The sequence below is a fragment of the Balaenoptera acutorostrata genome, chromosome 19 (genome assembly GCF_949987535.1).
Source record: "Balaenoptera acutorostrata chromosome 19, mBalAcu1.1, whole genome shotgun sequence".
In the NCBI taxonomy this organism is placed as follows: Eukaryota; Metazoa; Chordata; class Mammalia; order Artiodactyla; family Balaenopteridae; genus Balaenoptera; species Balaenoptera acutorostrata.
The window spans coordinates 66495814-66509749 of NC_080082.1; the positions used below are offsets into that span (position 1 = coordinate 66495814).

Sequence of the window (13936 nt, forward strand, 5' to 3'; positions counted from 1 at the left end):
CCTATATTATGTAAAGGCCTTTATTCCTTGTGAACATTCTGGTATTTTAGGAGATTGGGGTTGAAGGTAAAGGACTTTCCATTCACTGCACTCATAAGGCCTTTCTCCAGCGTTAATTCTCTGGTGTCTAATGAGGCGAGAGCTCTGGCTAAAAGATTCCCCACGTTCACTGCACTCATATGGCTTTTCACCAGGGTGAACTTTTTGATGCATGATAAGGTTGTACTTCTTGCTAAATAATTTTCCACCTTCCCCACACTCATAAGGCTTTTCTCTATTGTGAACTCTCAAATGCTCCCTGAGGCTACAGTTTTTTCTAAAGGATTTCCCACACTCACGGCACCTGTAAGATCTTTCCCTCTTGAGGACTCTGGTGCTGAACAAGGGTGTGTTTGGGGCTGCAAGCTTTCATGCACTCTAGCCGGTTGTAATGGCTGTTTACACTGTGGAAGTCCACCACACACTCCGGTCCACTGTTTGACTTCTCCCTGATGTGAGTGGCCTGTTGCTGAAGATGTCCCGAGCTGGCCAGAAAGTCCTTCCCAACCCCCTTACAGGTAAAGGACTTCCCTAACACATGGAATTAGCAGCTCTTCAAGAATAAGGCTCTGCTCATGCTGCTTTTGAAGCATTTCTCTCCAACACACTGCTTGTGCAGCTGATAAAGGTCTGCAGTGAGAGGAAATTGTTTTCCACATGCCCCACACATGTGCAGTTTCTGCCTGTGATGTGTTTCCTGGTGTTCAACCAAGTGCAAACTGTCTCTCAACATGGGTCCACACATCTCACAGAGGTGGGCCTTCTGGGGAGACAGACCTGCTTTCAGAGTCCTATCCTGTGGCATTACTTGGCAGAAATGCTGTGCTCAGAAGATGCCTTCTTATCCTCCACTCCACACCAACAACCTGAAAGAAAGAAATGCTGGTGAAGTGCATGTTGATTCCAGTGAGAAGGGTAACCTGTAGAAAAGTGTGTGTGGGACAAACCCAGGAACAATCAGTAGGATTGTTCTGGGGACCAAAGAGTTGGGTACAGGTTGAGAATGGGTTGCTTAGCAGAACCGGGCCTCTAAAGATCACAGAACAGGGGAGGACTCACGAGGTTAAATACACCACCACTGGGTGCGGCACAGGGAGGAAAGGGTCTACAACTCCTTCCTTTGGAAACAACTCTCTCCGGAGATCTGGTCTTCTGCTGACATGGGTGTGTTATGTAGAAGAGTGTGTTCAGGACCAAGAAAATGCAACTGCAACAGAGTAGCTGGTGTTCAATGACTGTTTAAGAATATGTGTGCGGGACTTCCCTGGCAGTCCAGTGGTTGGGACTCTGCATTCCAATGCGGGGGATGTGGGTTCAATCCCTGGTTGGGGAGCTGGGATCCCACATGCCTTGGGGCCAAAGGGCCAGAACATAGAACAGAAGCAATATTGTAGCAAATTCAATAAAGACTCTGAAAATGGTCCACATCAAAAAATATCTTAAAAAAAAAAAAAATGTGTGCATGTTACGATGCACATGTAGAGGCCAATGTCAGAGAGTACTACAGGTGGAGAAATGAGAATGGCGAGTGATATGTGTAGCCCACAGATGTGGTGAACAGCCCTGAGCTGGAAGAGCAGAAGTGACAAATAGCAGAGCTGACAAGTTGGTAGTGTCAAGAATGGGAAAGGAAAGGCGTTAGGCTGCCTTTGTCAGCAGCACCAAAATACTACTCAAACAGAATAGGTTTCTGTATGATCTGAGCACAGCTCAGACATCGTGCCTCCCCCAGGGCTAGGCTCCCATGGAATCCATACTGCTGTAGCTGGATTTATGCTACAAACTCAAATGTTTATGTCCCTGCAAACACCATATGTTGAAATCCTAACCCTCAATGTGATGGTAGTAAGAGGTAGGGGACTTTGGCAGGTGATTAGGTCATGAGGGTGAAGCCCTCACCAATGGGATTAGTGCCCTTGTACAAGTGACCCCAGAAAGCCTTCTCATTCTCCTTCTGCCATGTGAGGACACAGCAACAAGAAGGCCATTTATGAACAAGGAAGTGGGCCTCACCAGACACTGAAACTGCCAGTGCCTTGATCGAGGACTGCCCAGCCTCCAGACCTGTGAAATAAATGTTTGTTGTGTAAGTACCAGCCTACGGTAGTTTGTTATAGAAGCCTGACTGGACTAAAACAGAAATTGGTTTGAGAAGTGGGATGCTGCTTGCAAGAAAAACCTGAAAAATTAGAAGTGGCTTTGGATCTGGGTAATGGTCAGAGGTTACCAAGAGTTTTGAGGTGCATATTTGCAAAAGTCAATATTGTCAAGAATGCTAAGTAATTCTGGTAAGAGCTTAGGAAGAAAAGAGGGGAGTTATAGAGAAAGCTTCCATCTTCTTAGATGATAATGAGTCATGAACAAAATGTGCATAGAAATATGGATGGTAAATGCTATTCTATTCTGATGAAGTCTCAGAAAGAAATGAGGAATATGTTATTAGACAAGGAACACTGAAGATCCTTTTTATAAAGTGGAAAAGAACTTGGCTGAATTTTGTTCATGTTCTAGTGTTTTATAGAAGGTAAAATGTGTGAGCAATGAAATTTGATATTTAGCTGAGAAAATTTCTAAACAGTGCTGCAGAGTGGCTTGGTTCCTCCTGACTGCTTAGAGTAAGATACAATTAGAGAGGTGACTTGAGGACGGCATTGTTAAGCAAAAAGGAACCAGAACTTAAAGATCTGAAAAACTCTCAGCCTATCCATTTTGAAAAGAATGAGAAGGTGTTTTCAGAAGAGGACACTAAGACTTTGATAAGATTAGCATGCATATGACCCAGGAACCTCATCTGCCATCTCAAAAATGATCCCCCTTAAGGTGATCAGGGACCCTCACGGCTGCCACCCCCACCACAGGCCCAGAGAGCAAGGGCCAAGGGAGAGCAACATGACTCCAATGGGTGGGGCCACCTATCTGGGTCAGGCACACCACGATGTTCCTGCTCCATGCCTCATGGTGGGGCCCCGGCAGAGAGCTGTGGTGTGCTTGGCAGACACATGGGGCCAGGGACTCACAGAGCCATAGCACCTGGACCCAACACCAACAGAGCCACCAACTAAAAGTGCCAGTCTGAGAGCCACCGTCATGAGATCCTAATCCAGGAGAGCAGCAGAGGCAGGACTGCTCCCCAGTGGGCCTGGAGGGCAGAACACTGAACCACAGAGGATTATTCTTGAGGCTTAAGGTCCAAAGACATTTGCCCCAGTAAGCTTTGGACTTACTCGGTACCTATCACTCCTTTCTCCCTTCCCTTTAGAATGGGAATTGCTTCATTCTGGGATGGGAATGTCTACCTCATGCCTGTTCCACCACTATATTTTGGAAGCACATAACTTGTTTGGTTATATAGGTTCTCAGCTGGAGAGAAATCTGTTGCAGGGTAAACTGTATTTCAAGTCTCACCAATATCTGATATAAATGATATTTAGATGAGACTTTGGAATTTAGAGTTGATGCTAGAACTAGTTAAGATTTTGGCGGCACGTTTGCTGGCCCTGCAAGGTGGAAATGGTGGCGTAGTAGGTTTTTGTTTTGTTTTGTTTTTTTCCTTTCCACCCACAGGATTTGGGTTTCTGGCTGGGAGTCAGGTTTCTGGAAATCTTTGTGGAAAATTAACGGTATATGCGGTATCTGTCTTCAATAGAGCTAAAAGGAGCCCAAGCCCGTTAACCAGCTGAACAAAGGCTATGATGGAATAGACCCTTGCTGAGATTTAGACTGGAGAGGTTGTGGAAGTGGGGCTGGGCCAGGATACAAAGAGAAATATGGGGGAAGAGAGAAGTTACTAAGAAGAATCAAGAGATCCTAGCATTCTTATTTGCTGTGTGATCTTAGTCAAGCAACTTATTCTCTTTAGGAATTCTTTTATAAAATTTGACCAACAGGACCCACCTCACAGAATTACTGAAAAGAAAAAAATGAGAATTCTATAAACCTGAAGAGTAAGCTTTTAGAAAAATCATCAGAAGGAAGGAAATTGTAGAAATAAAACTGGAAGCATTCAGAATCTTGATGGTGTGCCAAACCAAATGTCAACTGGAGCTCGACCAAAAACTAAAATGAGCAAACCAAGACCCAGGAAAGCCATGTGGCTGACAGGGTCTTGGTGCTCTGGGCTGGTGTCAGGCCTGAGCCTCTGAGGTGGGAGAGCCAAGTTCAGGACATTGGACCACCAGAGACTTCCTGGCCCCATGTAATATCAATTGGCGAGAGCTCTCCCAGAGATCTCCATCTCAACACTAAGACCCAGCTCCACCCAGTGGCCAGCACACTCCAGTGCTGGACGCCCCATGCCAAACAACTACCAAGACAGGAACACAACCCCACCCATTAGCAGAGAGGCTGCCTAAAATCATACTAAGTTCACAGACACCCCCAAAAAACACCACCAGACGTGGTCCTGCCCATCAGAAAGACAAGATCCAGCCTCACTCATCAGATCACAGGCACCAGTCTCCTCCACCAGGAGGCCTACACAAACCACTGAAACAACCTCACCCACTGGGGGCAGACACCAAAAACAACGGGAACGGGCTTCCCTGGTGGCGCAGTGGTTGAGAATCTGCCTGCTAATGCAGGAGACACGGGTTTGAGCCCTGGTCTGGGAAGATCCCACATGCCACGGAGCAGCTGGGCCCGTGAGCCACAGCTGCTGAGCCTGCGCGTCTGGAGCCTGTGCCCCGCAACGGGAGGGGCCGCGATAGTGAAAGGCCCGCGCACCGCGATGAAGAGCGGTCCCCTCACCGCGATGAAGAGTGGCCCCCACTTGCCGCAACTAGAGAAAGCCCTTGCACGAACCGAAGACCCAGCACAGCCAAAAATAAATAAATAAATAAATAAATAAAATTAAAAAAAAAAAAAAAAACGGGAACTACAAACCTGCAGCCTGCAAAAAGGAGACCCCAGGACTTCCCTGGTGGCACGGTAGTTGGGAATCCGCCTGCCGGTGCAGGGGACACGGGTTCGAGCCCTGGTCTGGGAGGATCCCACATGCCGCAGAGCAACTGAGCCTGTGTGCCACAACTACTGAGCCTGCACACTAGAACCCATGAGCCACAACTACTGAGCCTGCGTGCAACAACTACTGAAACCCGCACACCTAGAGCCCATGCTCCGCAACAAGAGAAGCCACCACAATGAGAAGCCTGTGCACTGCAATGAAGAGTAGCCCCTGCTCACCGCAACTAGAAAAAGCCTTCATGCAGCAACGAAGACCCAGTGCAGCCAAACAAATAAATAAATATATTTAAAAAAAAAAAAAAAAAAAAAGGAGACCCCAAACATAGTAAGTTAAACAAAATGAGAAATCAGAGAAACATGCAGCAGATGAAGGAGCAAGGTAAAAACCCACCAGACCAAACAAATGAAGAGGAAATAAGCAGTCTACCTGAAAAAGAATTCAGAGTAATGATAGTAAAGATGATCCAAAATCTTGGAAATAGAATGGAGAAAATACAAGAAACGTTTAACAAGGACCTAGAAGAACTAAAGAGTAAGCAAACAATGAACAACACGATAATTGAAATTAAAAATTCTCTAGAAGGAATCAATAGCAGAATAACTGAGGCAGAAGAACGGATAAGTGACCTGTAAGATAAAATAGTGGATATAACTACCGCAGAGCAGAATAAAGAAAAAAGAATGAAAAGAATTGAGGACAGTCTCAGAGACCTCTGGGACAACATTAAATGCACCAACATTTGAATTATAGGGGTCTCAGAAGAAGAAGAGAAAAAGAAAGGGTCTGAGAAAATACTTGAGGAGATTATAGTTGAAAACTTCCCTAACATGGGAAAGGAAATAGTCAATCAAGTCCAGGAAGTGCAGAGTCCCATACAGGAGAAACACGCCGAGACACATATTAATCAAACTATCAAAAATTAAATACAAAGAAAAAATATTAAAAGCATCAAGGGAAAAGCAACAAATAACTTACAGGGGAATCCCCATAAGGTTAACAGCTGATCTTCCAGCTGAAACTCTGCAAGCCAGAAGGGAGTGGCAGGACATATTTAAAGTGATGAAAGGGAAAAACCTACAACTAAGACCACTCTACCCAGCAAGGATCTCATTCAGATTTGATGGAGAAATTAAAACCTTTACAGACAAGCAAACTTTAAGAGAATTCAGCACCAGCAAACCAGCTTTACAACAAATGCTAAAGGAACTTCTCTAGGCAGGAAACACAAGAGAAGGAAAAGACCTACAAAAACAAACCCAAAACAATTAAGAAAATGGTAATAGGAACATACATATTGATAACTACATTAAATGTAAATGGATTAAATGCTCCAACCAAAAGACATAGACTGGCTGAATGGATACAAAAACAAGACCCATATATATGCTGTCTACAAGAGACCCACTTCAGACCTAGGGAAACATACAGACTGAAAGTGAGGGGATGGAAAAAGCTATTCCATGCAAATGGAAATCAAAAGAAAGCTGGAGTAGCAATTCTCATATCAGACAAAATAGACTTTAAAGTAAAGACTATTACAAGAGACAAAAGAAGGACACTACATAATGATCAAGGGATCAATCCAAGAAGAAGATATAACAATTGTAAATATTTATGCACCCAACACAGAAGCACCTCATTACATAAGGCAACTGCTAACAGCCATAAAAGGGGAAATCGAAAGTTAACACAATAATAGTAGGGGACTTTAACACCCCACTTTCACCAATGGACAGATCATCCAAAAAGAAAATAAATAAGGAAACACAAGCTTTAAATGACACATTAAACAAGATGGATTTAATTGATATTTATAGGACATTCCATCCAAAACCAACAGAATACACTTTCTTCTCAAGTGCCTATGGAACATTCTCCAGGAGAGACCATATCTTCAGTCACAAATCAAGCCTTGGTAAATTCAAGAAAACTGAAATCTTATCAAGTTTTTTTTCCGACCACAATGCTATGAGACAAGATATCAATTACAGGAAAAGAACTGTAAAAAATACAAACACATGGAGGCTAAACAATACGCTACTAAATAACCAAGAGATCACTGAAGAAATCAAAGAGGAAATCAAAAAATACTTAGAAACAAATGACAATGAAAACACAACGACCCAAAATCTATGGGATGCAGCAAAAGCAGTTCTAAGAGGGAAGTTTATAGCAATACAAATCCTACATCAGAAATGAGAAAAATCTCAAATAAACAACCTAACCTTACACCTAAAGCAAATAGAGAAAGAAGAACAAAAAAACACAAAGTTAGCAGAAGAAATCATAAAGATCAGATTAGAAATAAATGAAAAAGAAATGAAGGAAACAATAGCAAAGACCAATAAAACTAAAAGCTGGTTCTTTGAGAAGATAAACAAAATTGATAAACCATTAGCCAGACTCATCAAGAAAAAAAGGGAGAAAACTCAAATCAACAGAATTAGAAATGAAAAAGGAGAAGTAACAACTGACACTGCAGAAAAACAAAGGATCATGAGAGATTACTATAAGCAACTATACGCCAATAAAATGGACAACCTGGAAAAAATGGACAAACTCTTAGAAAAGCACAACCTTCCGAGACTGAACCAGGAAGAAATAGAAAATATAAACAAACCAATCACAAGCACTGAAATTGAAACTGTGATTAAAGATCTTCCAACAAACAAGAACCCAGGACCAGATGGCTTCACAGGAAAATTCTATCAAACATTTAGAGAAGAGCTAACACCTATCCTTCTCAAACTCTTCCAAAATATAGCAGAGGGAGGAACACTCCCAAACTCATTCTATGAGGCCACCATCACCCTGATACCAAAACCAGACAAAGATGTCACAAAAAAAGAAAACTACAGGCCAATATCACTGATGAACATAGATGCAAAAATCCTCAACAAAATACTAGCAAACAGAATCCAACAGCACATTAAAAGGATCATACACCATGATCAAGTGGGGTTTATCCCAGGAATGCAAGGATTCTTCAATATACGCAAGTCAATCAATGTGATACACCATATTAACAAACTGAAAAATAAAAACCATATGATTATCTCAATAGATGCAGAAAAAGCTTTCGACAACCTTCAACACCCATTTAAGATAAAAACTATCCAGAAAGTAGGCATAGAGGGAACCTACCTCAACTTAATAAAGGCCATATATGACAAACCCACAGCCAATATCATTCTCAATGGTGAAAAACTGAAACCATTTCCTCTAAGATCAGGAACAAGACAAGGTTGCCCACTCTCACCACTACTATTCAAGATAGTTTTGGAAGTTTTATCCACAGCAATCAGAGAAGAAAAAGAAATAAAAGGAATCCAAATCGGAAATGAAGAAGTAAAGCTGTCACTGTTTGCAGATGATGTGATACTATACATAGAGAATCCTAAAGATGCTACCAGAAAACTACTAGAGCTAATCAATGAAATTGGTAGAGTAGCAGGATACAAAATTATTGCACAGAAATCTCTTGCATTCCTATACACTAATGATGAAAAATCTGAAAGAGAAATTAAGGAAACACTCCCATTTACCATTGCAACAAAAAGAATAAAATACTTAGGAATAAACCTACCTAAGGAGACAAAAGACCTGTATGCAGAAAACTATTAAGACACTGATGAAATAAAGATGATACAAACAGATGCAGAGATACACCATGTTCTTGGATTAGAAGAATCAACATTGTGAAAATGACTGAACTACCCAAAGCAATCTACAGATTCAGTGCAATCCCTATGAAACTACCAATGGCATTTTTCACAGAACTAGAACAAAAAATTTCACAATTTGTATGGAAACACAAAAGACCCCGAATAGCCAAAGCAATCTTGAGAAAGAAAAACGGAGCTGGAGGAATCAGGCTCCCGGACTTCAGACTATACTACAAAGCTACAGTAATCAAGACTGTATGGTACTGGTACAAAAACAGAAATATAGATCAATGGAACATGATAGAAAGCCCAGAGATAAACCCACACATATATGGTCACCTTATTTTGATAAAGGAGGCAAGAATATACAATAGAGAAAAGACAACCTCTTCAATAAGTGGTGCTGGGAAAACTGGACAGCTACATGCAAAAGAATAAAATCAGAACACTTCCTAACACCATACACAAAAATAAACTCAAAATGGATTAAAGACCTAAATGTAAGGCCAGACACTATAAAACTCTTAGAGGAAAACATAGGCAGAACACTCTATGACATAAATCACAGCAAGATCCTTTTTGACCCACCTCCTAGAGAAATGGAAATAAAAACAAAAATAAACAAATGGGACCTGATGAAACTTAAAAGCTTTTGCACAGCAAAGGAAACCATATACAAGATGAAAAGACAACCCTCAGAATAGGAGAAAATATTTGCAAATGAAGCAACTGACAAAAGGATTAATCTCCAAAATATACAAGCAGCTCATGTAGCTCAACAGCAAAAAAACATCCCTCACATCCCTAGATTCCACAGCCACATGCCCATGGCCGCCACCACCTTAGGGCCCACACCATAGGCATGTCCTTGGTCTCCCCACATTACTCGTGTCTTAATCAACACCTCTTCACCCCACTGTTGAGGGTGGAATTCCCAGTGTGTAGTTATGGAGACAGCCAAACATGTGACATTTGACACTGAACTTATGAGACAGACAGCAGTTTATAAATCACATATACTCACAGCCTGAGAGAGGAGGACACACCACACTACACAGGGCCACATGGAGGTTGTACTCCAGAAGAGAGGCTGTACACTGGGGGCTGTGGGACATAAGCTTTGTAATATCAAGAGGGAGAAGTGTTCCTTGGTTCCCATGGGAGGATGTGATTGGCTTTGTGCAAAATTCCATGGATTGGTAGGAACTGAAACCTGCTACAAAGGGATGAACAGGAACTGCTCTGGTCTCCTTGCTAAAAACGGGGTATCTGGTAGGAGCAGAGTGGGGAGGGCAACTTGCACTGAGGACATCTGAGCCATCCCATTTTCTACCACCCATGTTAAGGCTACCCATAATGGGCCTATGCTGCAATTTGGCAGATGACATACAGATTATGCTTGACATAGTTTCCACTTGACTGTGTTGGTTCCATAAGCAGCCATGGAAATGTGGAACAAGTGATGAGTCTATGGAGGGGTTTGATGGGCTCAGGTTTCCATGTACCCCTGCCTGGCCCTGAAGTCTGGGATAGCTCCTTAATCTCTGAGCCTCAGTGATCAGTTCGCCTTTTACAAGGTGTCCCTGTGCCTACCACCCTCCCCCACTTGCCACCAAACTGTCAGAAACAGGGCCCCACCAGAAACCTAGCAGGACCCTGAGGGGCTCCTGGGTACAGAAGCCTTTCTGTGTCTTGCGTTTCTTGTTTGTAGGTCAAGGGATACGCATAACAATATCCTTGAGCTCTACTGCAGAACTAAAACCCCCAACAAATAGAAGACGCTAACTACCTGATGAAGCATTCTTCAGAGAAGATCAGGAGACCACCTGAGGCCAGATTAAAGGAATGCAAGCCCTGCTCACACCCTGATCCTTAACAACAACCCCGCTCTTCAACTGCCGCTATAAAACTCCTCACCAAATTCCCCCGGGGTTGGGACAACAGGTTTTCAGGGCACGAGCCCACTGTGTCCCCCCTTGCCTGGCAAAGCAATAAAGCTATTATTTTCTGCTTCACCTAAAACTGTCTCCGAGATTCGATTCGGCACCTGTGCACAGAGGCCAAGCTTTTGGCATCACACCCACGGCCGCCTCACCGTCCTGGACACCGGGGCCTGGGCTGCGAGCACAACAGCAGGCGCCCCGCACTGGGGGCTTTAGTGTCTGCTGGGGTGAGGGCGGTGAGGGCCAGGAGGACAGGCATCTACCTGAGGCGGGTCCCTCAGCACCACCGCTGCCACTGGGGTCTGTGGGCAGAGCGGGACCCGGATCGGCAGTCCCTCTCCCAGGCCTGGCGCGGGGCATCAGGGCGGCGTCGCCGAGCCTCAGACCCGCTTTTGTCCTGGGGGAACAAGGCCTCTTCTCGGACCTTCTTGGCCGTCACATCGGTGCAGACCCAGCAGTCTGGAGCCAGCACAGACCCAGAGCAGTTAAAATGGCCGCCACGAGAAGGAAACCGGAAGTCCCTCCCTGATGAATTGCACCTGATACGGAAACGCCCCTTTTATGAGACTTTGATTGGCTGAATGGCGCTGCCGCCCGTCGTGGAGCGTTCTGGGTAATGTAGTTCCTGCAGAGCCACTCGCCGCGTGTGAGGATTCTCCCCGCTGACCTCTAGTAAAGAAGGCAGAGCTCCGCTGCCAGGGGCGCTGGGAAATGGTGCGTCTGGGTTCCCGGGCAGAGGAGGGACTTCGCTCCTTCTTGAAGAGGCCATACTCAGATTTCTGGGGAGCCCTTTCTGCAACTGATCGCGCAGGTGTTTGGAGACGTATTAGTTTGGACTCCCGGGAAGCTCAGCGTGCTCTGAGAGGCTAAACAAATTCTTTCAGACGCCCCCAAAGGCTACAGATACAAATGAACCTGTCATTCCATAGAGTCACAAAAGTTGTGTCCCCGGGTGTAGGAAACTCATAAAAATTATAGTATGCAATTCAAGCGTCAAAATTATAAAAATTCAACCATATTTAGGAATTCAAGAAATTATCTTTAACAATCATACGGCAATGATCATAGACAAAAATAAATTAACTATGTAAGTTTGAAGTAATTGCTCTGAAGCAAATTGAGATATAAATCTACAGTAAAAAAACAAACACAGGGGGGCTTCCCTGGTGGCGCAGTGGTTGAGAATCTGCCTGCCAATGCAGGAGACACGGGTTCGAGCCCTGGTCTGGGAAGATCCCACATGCCGCGGAGCAACTGGGCCCGTGAGCCACAACTACTGAGCCTGCGCGTCTGGAGCCTGTGCTCCGCAACCAGAGAGGCCACGATAGTGAAGAGGGCCACGCACCGCGATGAAGAGTGGCCCCCACTTGCCGCAACTAGAGAAAGCCCTCACACAGAAACGAAGACCCAACACAGCCATAAATAAATAAATAAATAAAATTAAAAAAAAAAAAACAAACAAACACAGGGACTTCCCCGGTGCCGCAGCGGTTAAGAATCCACCTGCCAATGCAGGGGAGATGGGTTCGAGCCCTGGTCCGCGAAGATTCCACATGCCACGGAGCAACTAAGCCCGTGCGCCACAACTACTGAGCCTGCGCTCTAGAGCCCGCGAGCCACAACTACTGAGCCTGCGTGCCACAACTACTGAAGCCCGTGCACCTAGAGCCCGTGCTCCGCAACAAGAGAAGCCACTGCAATGAGAAGCCCACGCACCGCAACGAAGAGTAGTCCCCGCTCGCCGCAACTAGAGAAAGTTTGTGCAGCAAAGAAGACCCAGCGCAGCCAAAAATAAATTAATTAATTAATTAATTTAAATAAATAAATAAATATGGTCTGGGGACTTCCCTGGCAGTCCAGTGGTTAAGACTCCACGCTTCCAATGCAGGGAGTGCGGGTTCGATCCCTGGTCAGGGAACTAAGATTCCACATGCCGAGTGGCGTGGCCAAATAAATAAATTAATAAGGTCTGCAGCACTGAAGTACACAAATGGTAAAATATGAATTTAGACCTCCTCTTCAAACTATACACAAATATTAGTTGCCAGTAAGGACACTGGTAGATTCCAAACTTTGGGGCAGCTGCAGGGAGACTGCAGTCCTGCAGTGCCGGGCAACAAAAAGACTAAGGCAGAGGAATGCAACAGAATGTTTAATGCCCTGAGAAAAATCGGAGCAAGGGTGGGGAGTGAGACTATTAGGGAAATTAAGACATTTAAATGCAGCATAGGGACTCCCTTGGTGGCGCAGGGGTTGGGAGTCCACCTGCCAATGCAGGGGACACGGGTCCGGGAGGATCCCACATGCCTCAGGGCAGCTGGGCCCAAGCGCCACGGCTACTGAGCCTGCGCTCTGGAGCCCGTGAGCCACAACTGCTGGGCCCATGTGCCTGGAGCCCGTGCTCCGCAGCAGGGAGAGGCCACCGCAATGAAAGGCCCAGGCTAGCCTCAACTGGAGAGGGCCCGCACGCAGCAGTGAAGACCCAATGTAGCCAAAAATTAATTAATTAATTAATTAATTAATTAATTAATTAATTAACTTTAAAAAAAGACTAAAAGGCTTTCAATCCTACTTTTAAAAAATAAGAATAAATACAGCATACTGTATATGGTAGAACTGGTGAAACACACACACACACACACACGCGCGCACACACACACACACACACACACACCAGGGAAGATGCATGTCTGGAAAAAATCTGAGAAAGCCTGAAGCCTTCACACTGGGTTGATTAGTAAAGGTCTTTCCCTGCATGGAGCCAGTCCCTAAAGACTTGGACAGGTGGCTTAATGTAACAATTAAGTGAGCGACAATCCCATCACTTTTGCGTAATCACAAGAGTGACATCTGTCATATTCAAAGACCCACACTCAAGAGAAGGGAACTACACAGCTGTGTACACCAGGGGGCAGGAGTCTTGGGGCCATCTTAGATTCTGCCTGCCTCAGTGATTCTTGCTAAGACACATCTGCCTGAGAAGATTCATGCTCTTCTCATTTGCTTGATACTTGATAAAAAGCAGTCCAGGGATTTCCCTGGCAGTCCAGTGGTTAAGGTTCAGCGCTTTTGCTGAGGTAGCCCAGGTTCAATCCCTGGTCGGCAAACTAAGATCCTGCAAGGTGCGGCCAAAAACAAAAAAGAAAGAAAGAAAAAGAGTGTATATATATATGTATAACTGAGTCACTTTGCTGTACAGCAGGAATTAAAACAATGTTGTAAATCAAATATAACACTTGTCTCTTGAGTATTGGTCTTTTGAGTGGTGAGCAGCTGAACTTGAGTTCGGTACCAGCCTCCTCAAGTTACACTAATCTTTTTTTTCA

General features: G+C 44.5%; 1 long non-coding RNA gene across 5 annotated transcripts in view; it reads right to left on the reverse strand.

The window, feature by feature from the left end:
• LOC103003096 (uncharacterized) overlaps positions 1-11100 on the reverse strand; it is a 28270-nt gene extending 17170 nt beyond the window's left edge. For all 5 annotated transcript variants that reach the window (XR_009006126.1, XR_009006125.1, XR_009006124.1 and 2 more), the window contains exons 1-2: positions 10874-11100; positions 2-905 (exon numbers count right to left, since the gene is read on the reverse strand). This is a non-coding gene — a long non-coding RNA (uncharacterized LOC103003096). The remainder of the gene's footprint in view (position 1; positions 906-10873) is intronic.
• Positions 11101-13936: the final 2836 nt, after the last annotated feature.